The 15,327-nt window shown below is 45.9% G+C and overlaps 1 protein-coding gene across 2 annotated transcripts in view; it reads right to left on the bottom strand.

Moving 5' to 3' along the window:
• Positions 1–15,327, bottom strand: part of PIWIL2 (piwi like RNA-mediated gene silencing 2) — a 666,930-nt gene that overhangs the window by 96,730 nt on the left and 554,873 nt on the right. The window lies entirely within an intron of this gene.

Genomic DNA, 15,327 nt, shown 5'->3' with positions numbered 1-15,327 from the left:
GTTGAAAGGCAAGAATTCTGCCTACGATATACTTCCGAGGGTACCAACCCTTGGATTCACACCAGGAAACATAAGACTCTATAATATAAAGTTCTGGAAGCTGGCTTCCTTGCATTAATCAAGGTAGATATAACTGACCCGGAAAGCCCATGTTTCTTCAGTGGGTTTCAATAGCCAAGCTGTTAAATTTAGAGTTCGTAAGGTAGGATGGAATATCGGCCCCTGTGAGAGTAGGTCTGGCCGTAGTGGAAGGGACCATGTATCCTCCACCGCCATCTTTACGATCTCTGCACACCAGGACTAAGGATGAGCTCTGGCGTGTTCGCACAGCCCACGTGAAGAGCCCACCAGGAAGTTGGCACTGAGACATTGTCCCGATGCACGGCTGCAGAGATCGGGAAATGTCTCACTGCCTGTAATTAGCGCAGTGCAGAATTTCTGGCAGGCTCTGCACATGATCGGTGAGAACACGCCTGAGCTCATCCTTAACCAGGACATTCAGGGCCAGGCTGGGGCTACCAATTACCGGATTTCTTTCCAGCTTGATCCTGCAAAGAAGTTGTGGCAGCAACTGAATAGGGGGGAATGCATAAATCAGTGAAAACTGATCCCACTGGGTCACCAACGTATCTGTTCCGCATGCGAGTGGATCCCTCCTCTTGGACACAAAGTTGACTAACTTCATGTTGAATCTGGTTGGCAGAAGATCTATGTCCAGAGTCTCTCATTTTTGGCAAACAGCCCCGAAAGATGTTGGGGTGAAGGGACCATTCCCCCGGGAAAAACTGCTGGCGACTCAAGTAGGCCGCCTGCCAATTCTCTACTCCCGGAATGAAGACTGCCCAAGTTAGAATATGGTTCACCTCTGCTGTCTGCGCTGCAAGACTCTTGGTGCTCTTTTGGTGATTGATATAGGCCACAGCTGTGGCATTGTCGGATTGGATCCTGACAGGACAATCCCGTAACCTTAAAGTCCAGGCCTTCAGAACCAGACGCACTGCCCAAATTGCTAGGCTGTTGATGGGCAAGGCTCTTTCGGTTAATGACCACTGTCCCTGGAAAGTTGTCTTCTCTAGTACTGCTCCCCAGCCTGAAAGGATGGCATCTGTCGTTACCACTTTCCAGATAACAGGTCTGAAGGATCTTCCTTTCAGCAGATTCTGGGTTAGTAACCACTAGCTGAGGCTTATGGACACCTTTGGGGACAGCCGCATTGGCAAGTCTAAAGCTTGAATCGTTTTGTTCCAAGCAGACAAGATACTGTTTTGTAACAAATCCAATCTCTAATGGAACTGGGAATAGGGACCGGCTTCTAATGAAGCCACCATCTTTCCTAACCTCATGCAAAGACAAATGGAGGGATCTCCTTTTGACCTAACCATCCGCACCAGCTCTCTTATGGATTTGATCTTTGCCTAAGGCAAGAACACCTTCTGGGCTGTGTCTATGATCAGACCCAAGTACGCCAGCCTTTATAGTGGTTTTAAGGAAGGTTGAAAATCCAACACAGACTTTCCAGGTAACTGGTTGTAATGTGCACGCTTTGCTCCAATGAGCCACCAACTGGTTTATTAAAAATAAATCGTCTAGGTACGCCAAGACTGTTATGCCTTGTGCCCTTAACCTGGCTAGAGGTGGGGCTAGGACTTTTGTAAACACCCAGGGTGCTGTAGCTAGCCTGAAGGGCAAGGCTACCAACTGGAAATGCTGCTGTTCTACCTTGAACCGCAAAAACCTTTGGTGAGCGGGAAATATAGGGACAGATATGCATCCCTGACGTCAATAGATGCCTGGAGTTCTCCTCCTAGTAAGATAGACACCACTGACCTGATCGACTCCATGCAAAAGGAGCGGATCTTCAGGAACCGATTTAAATTTTTTAGATCTAGAATGGGTCTGACATCTCCATGTGGTTTTGGTAGCGTAAAGAGGTTTGACTAAAACTCCAAACCTTGCTCTTCTATGGGGATTTGTATGATCACCCCCTGAGCCAGTAATCTCTAGTACCCAAAACAGAGATAGCCTTTTTCATGGATCTTTGGGAATGTTTGACCTCAGAAAACGAGATGGTGGAAACTCCCAAAATTCTAGTTTGTACCCTAGAGACACCGAGAAGATGACCCATCTGTCCTGAATTTCCTCTTGCCATACTTCTATTATTCTAATATCGCACCTTCATGATGAGGTTTTGGAATTTTGCTTTGCAGGTTTCCGCCCCCAGTACTTCTTTTGTGCCTGACCCTGAGGCTTTCCTCTAGAGTCCGAAGATGGAGGGTGGACGCCACTGCCTAGAGGCGGATGCCACTGGCGTAGGAGAAAGTCAGATTAAATGAAGGGCGTTTATACATTCTGTTGACTGGCAAGAGAGTACTTTCCCACAACAAATCATTAATGTATTTGTCCAAATCCTACCCAAATAGCCGCTCCACATGAAAAGGAAGATCAGTCAGGAGCCTTTCACATGGTGCTTTGGCTGACCAATTTTTTAACCACAGGAAGTCCTACGCATGTGTACTAGCACGAGTGCAAGGAGGGATGCCTGGTGAATAGAATCTTTCATGGTGTCTATGGCATAACAATGCTTTTGGTAGTTTGGCGAGATCCAGGGCTTGTTGTGCAGGAACCTCCTTAACCACTTCCCACCCGGCCAATGCATATATACGGCCGGGTGGGAGCCGTCTACTCCTGCAGCGGCGCGATCCCGATGTGCTCGTGTCACCCGGACACGGCACATCTCAGATCGGCAGGAGGGCTCTGTGATTGGCCCTCCTGATCACATGACGGCCGTGTCCAATCACGGCCGTCATGTGATGTAAACAAACAGCCGGTTGCTAGGCAATCGGCTCTCCTCTCCTCACACGGAAGTCACCGCTGAGGAGAGGAGAGCAGAACGCTGCAGCCGGCTGATGATCAGTGAGTATGGGCTGCTTTTTACTCACTGATCATCAGTGTAGTGTAAACACACAACACACCACACAGTACAAACACAGTCCCCACATATGTCCCCAAAACACACATGTCCCCAAATAATAAAAACACATGTCCCTAATAATAAAAACATGTCCCCCACATATGTCCCACTAAAATCACATGTCCCAATGATTATCTGCACACATATGTACGTGATCACCTGCACACATATGTACATGATCATTTGCGTACATATGTCCGTGATCACACAAACCAATTATTATACACTTAACGGAATTTTTTTTACCAAAAACATGTAGCAGAATACATTTTGGCTTAAATTTATGACAAAATTTGATTTTATTGGATTTCTTTTCAAATAGAAAAAAGAAAATGTTTTTTTTTCCAAATTTCCGCTATTTTTGCGCTTATATCGCAAAAAAAAAAAAACGGAGTCGTGAATAAATAACACCAAAATAAAGCTCTGTTTGTGCGAACAAAATGATAACAATTTAATTTGGGTACAGTGTAGCATGACCGCGCAATTGTCACTGAAATCGCTAGAGCGCTGAAAGCTGAAAATTGGGCTGGGAAGGAAGGGGGTGAAAGTGCCCTGTATTGTAGTGGTTAAAGGCCTGTCTAAACTGGTCCTTTAGCGACTGACAGGTGCCTATTGCAGCAACTGCAGGCTGAGTAACAGAACCTGCCAAGGAAATACCATCAACAGGAGCTGGTGCTACAGAGGAAGTATCGGCTGATGTGGCTTCTGCTCCATCTGCAGCCAGCTGCATTCTCTGCTGCCGGCTCCATGTACTCTGAAGCTCTGGATGGCGGGTTGGTAACCTATTGATTGCAATCTGGTCTTGCCGACCAATCATCCCAGAGGAGCACGAGCTTCCCTCGTTTGAGGTTACAGGCCACATTCAAGGGTTGAGCACCCCTGTTTTTGGTAATTGAAGACACCAAATGATGCCTATAGTTGCACATGTAAAACGTATAAAACTGCCCAGTACAATTCAAAAACCATTTTGTGCAAATAAATGAAAACTTAAAAGTGGTTGTTAACCCTTTACCTATAATAAGGCTTACCTGTAGCTGAACCGTGCAGGTTTAGGAGATAATCTATCAGCATGTGCCGACATCATTGGCACATGCGCACTGAAGTAAGGGCTCGCTTGTGCCGTTGCTTCAGCTGACGTGCCACTACTGCTCCTGCACACGTGCGCGCTGCGATTGGCCGCAGCCCACGATACTCAGACAATAACTCCAGGAAACACGTCGCCGGGCAGAGAAGTGTGTCGGGACCACTGCAGGGGCTTCGATCTAAGGCATTTTATAATGAGCTAGTATACTATGCTATACTACAGCATCCCTTGACCTACAGCTGCAAAATATTGCCAACAGTGCACATCTACTGAGGAAATTCCCATGGCGGTGCACTAGCCTAAGTGAGGGAAGGGCTAGACAGAAGTTTAACAGGATTGGTCTCCGCCTCCTCCACTCACTCCAGCATAAAACCAAGAAAACGGCATCCAAACCAACATTCCTAATAAGAATGGTACCGTAAACAGTATTGACACAATCTCCTATCTCCCACCCATCGCAGACAAACGTGATGGTCAAAACAGCAAGGGGTGCACCCAGTATCAGAGAGCCTATAATGCTCCCATGGTAGTTAAATCTCAGACCGACTCTCCGGGAGTAGTTAATCCCATGAGGGAAACCTGCACCGGTTTAACTCCAGCGACGTCAGGGCTGGGAAACAGCCTCAGGGTTTTCCGCTAGTCCTCCAGGGCGGGGGGGTCATCACCTATCAGGCTCCATATGACCTCTCCCACAATCAACCCCATGGGTGCCCTATCCCGGCCTGCCCTCCCAAGATGGAGGGTAATCACCCTGTAGGGGAAGGGAAAGCCAAGAGGGGATGACCCTTATCATCCATCACGTCTTCTCCAGAATGCAAGAACTGCGTTTCGTGTGCAACCCCCCCCAACACAAAAAATGACCCATCATTCTATGGTCATCGGGCACACTAGGTAGCACATTACCTCCATCCGGATTTGCAGTGGTGGTAGTGCTAATTACGTATAGCCAGTAGCCGAACAGCAATTATATGACCAGCTCCATACGTCTATATAATAACATGCATCACTATATATCAGCCATGTGAAGCTTTAAATACTGAGGCACTAAGACGTCTAGGGAGGTGTGAAATAGAGGGATATAATACATTACATATACAGGCAATACTATGTACATAAGCAAAATGGAATCACATATCTCGCGGCACCACTCTGGATGGGAGCTGATCCAGGAAGTTCAATCTGCATCGGCAGGGAACAAGACATCGGTTTGACAGGAGATGATCAGTCAGCCATACACGGAGTGTGGAAAAAAGCATGGGGTGCAATAAGCATGGAAAGTGAGGATGACAGACCACTGTAAATACATCCAGGATGGGAGTGGAGAGAAAGCTAAAAATAAAAGTAACAGTAGGGCACGTCCCAAAACGTGTGCAGGGCTGCAGGTATGGGTATAAGCCCGTATAGTAGGAGCAATGGTTCAGAAACAGGCATATGTCAGCTGTATGACAATCGCGGGCGAAAGCTGCTGTCACCTGTATCACCATGGGAGCACAGCATTGTATCTGGGTGCCATCAATGCCAGTAGACTACAGGGCGGAATAAAGATTGGCACAGATCCATCAGAGCTTGGTAAGGACTAGGATCAGGAGACATTGGGCACAGCTTTATCGCTCATGTGAATCCTCCTTTGATCGTAGACTAAATCTTCTCCTGGTTCTCTGAGGTCGAGGTTGACTGGCCTGCCAAGGTATCCCCAATCTAGCACAGCCCATCGTTCGGGGGAAAAAACATCAGTCAATTTGGAATCAGTATGGGATCCGATTTCAAAAATGTACAGAAAGCAGGAAGATCACCCAGTGTGCGCAGGGTGAAGGAACGTGGTTCCTTACGAAAGGTGGCCGAGAGAGAGGGAATCCCCATCTATGGGTAATGTTCAACCGTCGGGCAATATCCTGGATTGGTCGGAGCATAGCCATCAAACGCCAGGTCTCCATATTCCCATGCTTTGCACAGTACTGTCTCCTTCTGGGTGTATCGATGGAGTCGGCAGATCACATCTCTCGGTCTGGTCGGGTCAGGGACCCAGTGCTCTGTGTATCCGATCAAATTCCACCTGCTCAGGGATGGCTGATCCCATGACCTTCGGAAATATCGCCGCAGCGGACTCCGCCGAGTCTTCTGAAAAAATTGCCTCCGGAGTCGTAGGTTGCCTGGAGTCGTAGGTTTCTGCACCTGCTCCTGTCCTCCATATGGAGTTGCAACGCTACCGGGAATCCATGCGGGCTTCTTGGAGGGATTCCAGGGAAGTCACTCTCTGAGTTAGGGACTCCACAGAGGACTCCTATGCCATCAGCCTGGTGGAGAGGGATTGGATCTCCTGCTTGATCCTCTGGATGTCCCTGCTGTGCTGCTCCTCGAGGCGGGTAATTAGAGCCTCTATGTCCGTCCTTGTCGGTAGGGCTTGAAGGAGGGTCCGTAACTCTGATCATTTGAAGAGAGCAGGGTTGTAGTGGGGAACCCTGCAGGTCTGCGTGTAGATCAGGTGGAGTGTCTGAGTAAGCGTCGGAGGCTGAGGAAATAGCAGGAGAGGCATGCTGGGTGTGCGGGCCCGAGGCCTTGTGGGAAAAGCTTTGCAGTTCCACCATCTTGGGATCTGGCGAGGCCATCAGAGTGTTCTGGAGAAAGTGGTCTAAAGTTCCACCAGCTGCTTTGGTTTTAGGAGCCGGTTTGCTTTGCTTCGTCTTCTGCTTCTTGGCCGAGGGCATGCCGTTAAAGTTAGATCAGTATAAGGCGGGGTGACCGGTGAAGGCCCAGGAGCTCAAGCTACATGCAACTACCTGCAGCCATGTCCAGACCACGCCCCACCCAGTCAAATCCTAACTATACTTAAACTTGTTCCCACTCCCATTATAAGGCAATTTTAACTGCCCTGTGTAAGCAAAGATGTCTATTTACCTATGCTGAAGGCGCTCTGGTTCAGATTAATAGTTGGACAATGGCTGGAGTGTCACTCCAGTAATTTAGGAGATCAGCACACAGGTCTCTCCCTACTAATGAGCAAAAAAGATATAATGAATGCCAGTGCTCTGTACTGTGGTTCAGTGAATGGGATAATCCAATTAAAAGACAAAAGGTTTAAAACTACACTAAAGCAGGGTACACACGAGCTGAATATCGGGTAGCATCGGCCGATTTAATAGAAACTATTCAACCTGTGTGTACAGCAGCTCGTCTGACAGAAGCTGACTGAAAGAAGGGGGCATGACTGAAAAAGTTTTGGTGATCAACACGATCAAAGCTCTCAGACAATCGCTGGCCGGTGTGCTCTGGCAGGGGCAGTCCCCCTATGAGAACCCAAAAGCTCAGTGGGAGAGATTGCTGTAATAACATAGGATTGTTAGTACAGCAGCTCCTACTAAGATCATCAGGGTTTTTTTTTCGTTCAACCTGCTGGATTGAATGGAAAGAAAAACTGTTAGTGTGTACCAGGCTTAACATTTTCTTAAATCTGACTCTAGAAACAGCTTGTCAAATCCCAGGTACTTTACCAGAGCCCCTCTTCTACATCTACAACTCTTTCTCTGAAACTCCCTCACATATGATTTAGAACTTTCCAATCCTTCAAATAAATAGTATATAATAATCCTTTCACGTGCATGCACATAGTTATACATCAGGATTATGTAATGTTTCCACATGCACTTTTGCATATTATTGATATTAACATTTTTCATAAGCATTTTTAGTGTTAATGTTTTGTTCATGTTTTCCATCAAAGTAAAGAAGGAAGAAGGGAAGATCTAGAGTTATTATACATGAGTGCAAAAAACCCACAAAAAATGCATGTGTGTGTTTTGTAGAGGATGACAAGTTACCAGCATGATACAAATGAGTCCTCAGCACAGAGGCTCCTGAAGCAGATCAGTTAAATATGCAAATAATAACGTAAACTGAGTTGCTTGACAAGGAAAAGGTTCCTGTACTACTTTGGTGTGAGTATAGAACAATTTTGGCCTATTATCCCCCAGTCTAAGCCCTGCATGTTTCCAAAAGTACTACTGGGCTGCGGTATCGGTTACTGTCTGCTGGTGGTTATCTCAGTCATCAATTCTGCAATAAGCGTGGAGGCTGCCCAATTGTCTCCTACGCAGAGATGAGTATCCTAGTGTTTAGAGGACCTGATCCAATCCAAATGTCACCATCCCAACTTCTCTTAATTTGAAGACAGGTGGGCGCAAAACTGGGCACAGTAAATGTGTTTTTTTAAGCTCTTCTGAACACTTAATCCTCTTGTATTGTAAACTGTATTGTCTCCTTTTATGTTGTAAAGCACTGCACAAATTGCTGCCGCTATATAAATCCTGCATAATAATAATAATAATGTGTTGTCCCCTTATTCCCCATTGTGGGGCAATTCTCTTCTCCCTCATTTCTCAACTATCCCTGACCCCTCTCCGTGGGCTTGATATGGTAATAGAATTCAAAAAAAGTTGGGGTGCTGTGTAAAATCTACATAAAGACAGAATGCAATGATTTGCAAATCTCAAACACATTTTATTCACAAGAGAAAATAGAAAACATATCAAATGTTTAAACACAGAAAATATAATACTTTGGGGGGGGGGGGGGGATCTTGAAATTGATGTCAACATGTCTCAAAAAAAGTTGGGACAGGGCCAGGTTTGCTATGCTGTAGCATCCCCTCTTCTTTTAGCCACTTGCAGACTAACTGCAGTATATTACATACAGATGCAGACAGGCTGGATCACATACATGTATGCGATTCAGCCTGCTCTGGGTTAGGAGCACACAGCTCCAGTTAGCACAGTGGATCACAATTACCAGTAACCGGATATCATGTGATTGTGATAACGATCACATGATACCAATGTGAATAGTCATGAATGGACTTCCATTAATGAACAGCTTGCCTACAGTTATGACCTGTGATTGGCCCACAGAAATTACATATCAAAAAGGAACCCCCTAAGTGGGACTTTGACAGACCACCAACACATGCATGGAAACTATAAAATATAATGTTTATTGATACACAAAATGATAAAAACTGGGACAGAGGACTAGCATCTGAACAGTAAGAATATGCACAATACAAAATAGAACAATAAACCATAAAACTCTTATAGGGATTGGATATCCCAAGACTCGACGCGTTTACAGTTTTGCTTGAACACTTTAATCAGGGGTGGAGAGTAAAAGGAAATACAATATGGTAATAGCTCGTGATTGAGCCACTCCTCGATGAGGGGTAAAAATATTAATTAATACAGAAGCAGCCAGACCACAATGTCAAATCATAAGTAACAACCATGGATATTAACACATCCTCTGTAAGTAGTACAAGCTGGCATGGGTACTGCAAATTACGTATCCACTGTTTCCCTAAGGTAATGCAGGTTAACCACTTAACAACCGGCCCATAGCCGAATGCCGGCTACAGGGCGGTTGTTTAACTCTGGGAGGCCGTCATATGACGTCCTCAAAGAATTCCGCTCTCGCGCGGCTGTTTACCACGTGATCGCTCCGTCAAATGACGGAGTGATCACTTGTAAACAAACCGGCGTCATGTTATGACGCCGGTTCCTCCCTCCCCCTCTGTACCGATCGGTACAGCGGAGGGGGAAGAGATCGGTGTCAGCATCTGCAGTGCCCACATTGCTGCTCACCAAAATTTAACCCCTCAATTCCCTGCAATACCCGCCAATACCCTGCAATGCTCTGCAACACCCGCCAATACCCTGCAACACCCGCCAATACCCTGCAACACCCGCCAATACCCTGCAATGCTCTGCAACACCCGCCAATACCCTGCAATGCTCTGCAACACCCGCCAATACCCTGCAATGCTCTGCAACACCCACCAATACCCTGCAATGCCATACTCGGAGATACCCAGCCATACTCGGAGATACCCAGCCATAGTCGGTGATACCCAGCCATAGTCGGTGATACCCTGCAATACCCAGCCATAGACACCCCCCCTCCCGCCACACTCTGGTGCTTCTACCGACTCGCCAATACGATCAAAGCCAGAATCTTTTTTTTTTTTCAGGTTTCCCAGCTTAGAGGTGAGATGCGGGGTCTTATTGACCCCATATCTCACTGTAAAGAGGACCTGTCATGCCATATTCCTATTACAAGGGATGTTTACATTCCTTGTAATAGGAATAAAAGTGATCAAAAAATTTTTTTGGGGGAAAAAAATTTCAAACTAAAATAAAGTAAAATGAACAATAAAATTATTTTTTTTAAAGCGCCCCTGTCCCAATGTGCTCGCATGCAGAAGCAAACGCATACGTAAGTCCCGCCCACATATGAAAACAGTGTTCAAACCACACATGTGAGGTATTGCTGCGAACGTTAGAGCGAGAGCAATAATTCTAGCCCTAGACCTCCTCTGTAACTTAAAACATATAACCAGTAAAAAAAAAATTAAATCGTCGCCTATGGGGATTTTTAAGTAGCGACGTTTGGCGCTATTCCACGAGCGTGTGCAATTTTGAAGAGTGACATGTTAGGTATCTATTTACTCAGCGTAACTTCATCTTTCACATTATGCAAAAATTGGGCTAACTTTACTGTTTTTTTAAGCACAAAAGATTTTTTCCCAAAAAAAAGCATTCGTAAAATTGCTGCGCAAATATCGTGCGAGATAAAAAGTTGCAACGACCACCATTGTATTCTCCAGGGTGTTTGCTAAAAAAAAATATATAATGTTTTGGGATTCTATGTAATTTTCTAGCAAATAAATTATGATTTTTACATGTAGGAGAGAAATGTCAGAATTGTCCTGGGTGCTCCAGAACGCCTGATGGCGCTCCCTGCATGTTAGGCCTCTGTGTAAAAGTCTCACACATGTGTTATCGCCATACTCGGGAGTAATAGCAGAATGTGTTTTGGGGTGTAATTTGTGGTATGCATATGCTGTGTGTGAGAAATAAACTTATATGACAATTTTGTGAAGAAAAAAAAGTAGAAAAAAATATCTTGATTTTGCAAAGAATTGTGGGAAAAAAATGACAACTTCAAAAAACTCATCATGCCTCTTACTAAATACCTTGGAATGGCTTCTTTCCAAAAAGGGGTCATTTGGGGGGTATTTGTACTTTTCTGGCATGTTAGGGTCTCAAGAATTGAAATAGGCCGTCAGTACTTCAGGTGTGATCAATTTTCAGATATTGGCACCAAAGCTTGTGGACTCTATAACTTTCACAAAGACCAAATAATATCCACCAATTTGTACTTATTTTTACCAAAGATATGTAGTATAAATTTTGGCCAAAATTTATGAAGAAAAAATTACTAATCTGCTAAGTTTTATAACAGAAACAAAGAAAAATTCATATTTTTTACACAATTTTCTGTATTTTTTCTTTTATAGCACAAAAAAAAAACTGAGCGGTGATTAAATACCACCAAAAGAAAGCTCCATTTGTGTGAAAAAAGGACAAAAATTTAATATAGGTTCAGTGTTGCATGACTGAGTAATTGTCATTCAAAATGTGAGAGCACCAAAAGCTGAAAATTGGTCTGGTTATTAAGGGTGTTTAAGTGCCCAGTGGTCAAGTGGTTAAAATAGACCCTGCACCAAAGTAGATCCGGGCCAAAAATGTGGCCCCCAGGAGGTCCATTGTCCATGTGGATCCCTTATTGAAAATACCAAGGAAGCGATAATGTGAGGTGTCCCGTCTGAATCCAGACGGGACACCTCACATTATCGCTTCCTTGGTATCTTTGTCCAATCATAGCACAAACACACAGGACAAAATGCAGTGTTCTGGCTGTTCCTTGCAGGGAGAAAAAAAACAGCCAGATCTCAGAGACAAAGCAGCACAAATAATGCTGGTTTGGCACACAGTTAACCCCTTCCTAGCCAGTGTAATTAGTATAGTGACCGTGTACAGTATTATATCTGATCACTGCATTAGTGTCATTATTGATGTCAGTGTACCTTCCAGTGAGGGTCTGTTGGTACCAGACTTCCCGCCACAATATCGCAGTCCCAGTATAGCATCATAGCTGTGTACATTCCAGTATATATACCATAGTTTGCAGATGCTAAACTTTCATAGAAACCAATACATACACTTATTGGGATTTTTTTTTAAACCAAAGACATGTAGAAGAATACATTTTGGTCTAAATTTATTAAGAAATTCGATTTTTATTGGATATGTTTTATAATAGAACCCCCCCCCCAAAAAAAAAAGGATTTTTGTACTCACCGTAAAATCTTTTTCTCTGAAGTTCATTGACGGACACAGCAGCTCATCTTGACCTTAGGGTTATATCGCCCCTTTAGGAGAGGACTAGGCAGAAAGTGTTAAAAACAGCAACACTTGCACAGTAGCGCCCAGGGGGCGATCCTACTGGCTATAACCCCCTCACACTGCATCCAGCAGCTCAGTTCGTCAAAAGCAGTACAAATAGGAGGGGTGGGTGCTGCGTCTGTCAATGAACTTCAGAGAAAAGGATTTTACGGTAAGTACAAAAATCCTATTTTCTCTATCGTTCATTGATGGACACAGCAGCTCATCTTGACCTCAAGGACGTCCCCAAGCAGTGTCAAAGAAACAACGGGTGGGAACAGCAAACAGTAACTCCACCCATAACAACCAGAGCTCCTCAACGGAGGAGTTGCAATCTTAAACAGCCGCCGAAAAACCTTGCGGCCAAAGCAAGCATCCGATGATGCGCTCACATCAACCTTGTAAAATTTTGTAAGTGTGAACGGACGACCAACCGCCTTACACACCTGGGAAACGGATTCCTTATGTCGTAAAGCCCAAGAGACACCAATTGCCCGGGTAGAATGTGCCATGACATGAAAGAGGGGTGCCCGTCCCCTTATGGAATAAGCATGAACTACAATCTGTCTGATCCACAAAGAGATGGTGGCCGATGAGACCGCCTGTCCCTTCTTTGGAACAGCCACTAATACAAACAGCGAGTCCAACCTCCAAAAAGGAGCCATAGCAGACAGATACACCCACAGAGCCCAGACCACATCCAAGGAAAGCAAAGTCACCTCTTTGGAGTGTGACGACAGAGTACATAAGGACGGAAGCACAATGTCCTCATTTAGATGAAAGGCCGAAACCACCTTTGGAAGAAACAAAGGCTGCAGACACCGCACCGCATTATCCTTGTGGAGGATCAAGTAGGGAGACTTGCAAGACAAGGCCACAAACTCAGAAACCCTCCTGGCAGATGTAATGGCCACTAGAAAAACTACTTTCTGAGAGAGTTTCAATAAGGGAATCTCCCTAATGTTTTCAAACAGCGGTTTCTGAAGCACCGAGAGCACCAATCCCACGGAGGTAGCGGTGGTCGACCTGGAGGGGCCACATGTCAAACCCCCTGAACAAATGTACTCACCAATGAATGAGTCGTCAAGGGACGCTGAAAAAAAAAAGACAGCCAAAGCCGATATCTGCTCCTTAATGGTGCTTAAGGCAAGTTTCTGATCCACTCCTTGCTGCAAAAACAGCAGGAACCTGGAAACTGAATATGTACATGGACGCCACCACATCGGCTCACACTTGGAGATGTAGGCCTTCCACGTACGATGATAAATCTTCTGAGAAGACTTCCGTGTTCTCAACATAGTGGATATTACCGAATCCGACAGACCTCGGTCCCTTAGCACCTGGCTTTCAACAGCCATGCCGTTAAAGCCAGTGAAGGTAAAGCAGGATGAAGTATTGGACCTTGCGACAGAAGGTCCTCTCACATCGGCAGTGGCCAAGGAACATCCGCCACCATTTGTACTATGTCGGCATACCATGGATGTCAAGGCTAATCTTGGGAAATTGGAAAAACCGGAATCCCCTCGGCCTTCACTCTGCGAAACAGATGTGGTAGAAGTTTGAGTGGGGGAAAAGCATTAATCAGTCTATAATGCCCCCATTGAGCCACCGTGTCTGCCGCGTCCGACCAGGGATCCTTTGACCTGGCCACAAACCTCTATACCTTCTGATTGAGTTGAGAAGCAAGAAGATCCATGTGTGGTGTGGTCCAGCATCTGATGACTTGGGTAGTCCACTTGCCAGTTTTCTATGCCTGGAATGTACAAGGCCGACAGAGCCGGCATGCGCCGCTCTGCCCACTGCAGGATGTGAGCAATCTCCAGTGCTGCAGCCAAGCTCCTTGTTCCTCTTTGATGGTTGACATACGCCACCACCGGGGCAATGTCCAACTGGATCCTGACCAGATGCCCCTGCAGCCTCTCTGATCTCTATGTGGAGAGGCACCACCTGATTGCCTGAAGTTCCAGCACATTGATCGGCAGGCGGGATTTTTCTGGGTCCACCGACCCTAGGCTGACTGTACACCCCAAACTCCCCCCCAACCAGTCAGGCTGGCATCTGTTGTGATCACAGTCCAATAAAGAGGAAGGAACAACTTCCCAGACCGAAGAGCTGGTGACCTCAGCCACCAGAGCAGGGAGTCCCTGACAAGCTGGTCTACTCGAATTTGACAATCCAGGGACAATGGAGATTTGTCCCATTTTGACAGGATCTCCTTTTGCAAGACTCGAATGTGGAATTGAACATAAGGTACCGCCTTGAAAGTGGCTACCATGAGACCCAGGACTCACATGCAAAAACGCAGCGATGACCACCTGTGGGACACCAACAACTTCACCGCAGCTTGAAGAGTCTGCAGCTTGTGCGGAGGGAGAAGGCCCAGGTTCTCCAGGCGTTGAGTCTGCACCAACACAGACTTCTGTAGGTTCAGTTCCCAGCCAATACCCTGGAAAAGTTTGTTGATTGCCACATCCTCCCTTAATTCTGGGGCGGAAGCTGCCCTCAGAAGGAGGTCGTCCAGGTAACCCACATTTGCGATACCTCGCTGCCTTAGCAAAGCCAAAATTGGGGCTAGCATCTTGGTGAAGACCCTCGGTGCCGACGCCAGGCCAAAAGGGAGAGCTACAAATTGGTAGCGCTCATCCCCGACCACAAATCAGAGAAACATCTGATGCTTAATACATATTGAGACATGCACGTATGCGTCCTTTATGTCCAGGGATGCCAAAAAATACCCCTGATGGAGTGCAGCGACAAGGCGCAAACCTTCATGCAGTAACAGATTTGCTCGCAAGCTTGTTTGACTTGAGAAACCAGGGACGCTTTTATCCCTCGGCAGGCACCTTGTCGGACTGGGAACGCTTACCTGCCGACCTGGGCAGGCGAAAAATCCGCTTCTGAGCAGAAAAGGAGGGCCCTTGCCTATGGCATGGCTCCTTCCCTTTTCTTGACTGTGGGAACAACGTACTCTTACTCCCAGTAACATTCTTAATAATGTCATC

Source organism: Lithobates pipiens, unplaced genomic scaffold (genome assembly GCF_037356315.1).
Source record: "Lithobates pipiens isolate NorthernLeopardFrog02 unplaced genomic scaffold, aLitPip1_a1.2 Scaffold_8, whole genome shotgun sequence".
Taxonomy (NCBI): Eukaryota; Metazoa; Chordata; class Amphibia; order Anura; family Ranidae; genus Lithobates; species Lithobates pipiens.
This window is presented reverse-complemented; position numbering and strand designations above follow the sequence as displayed.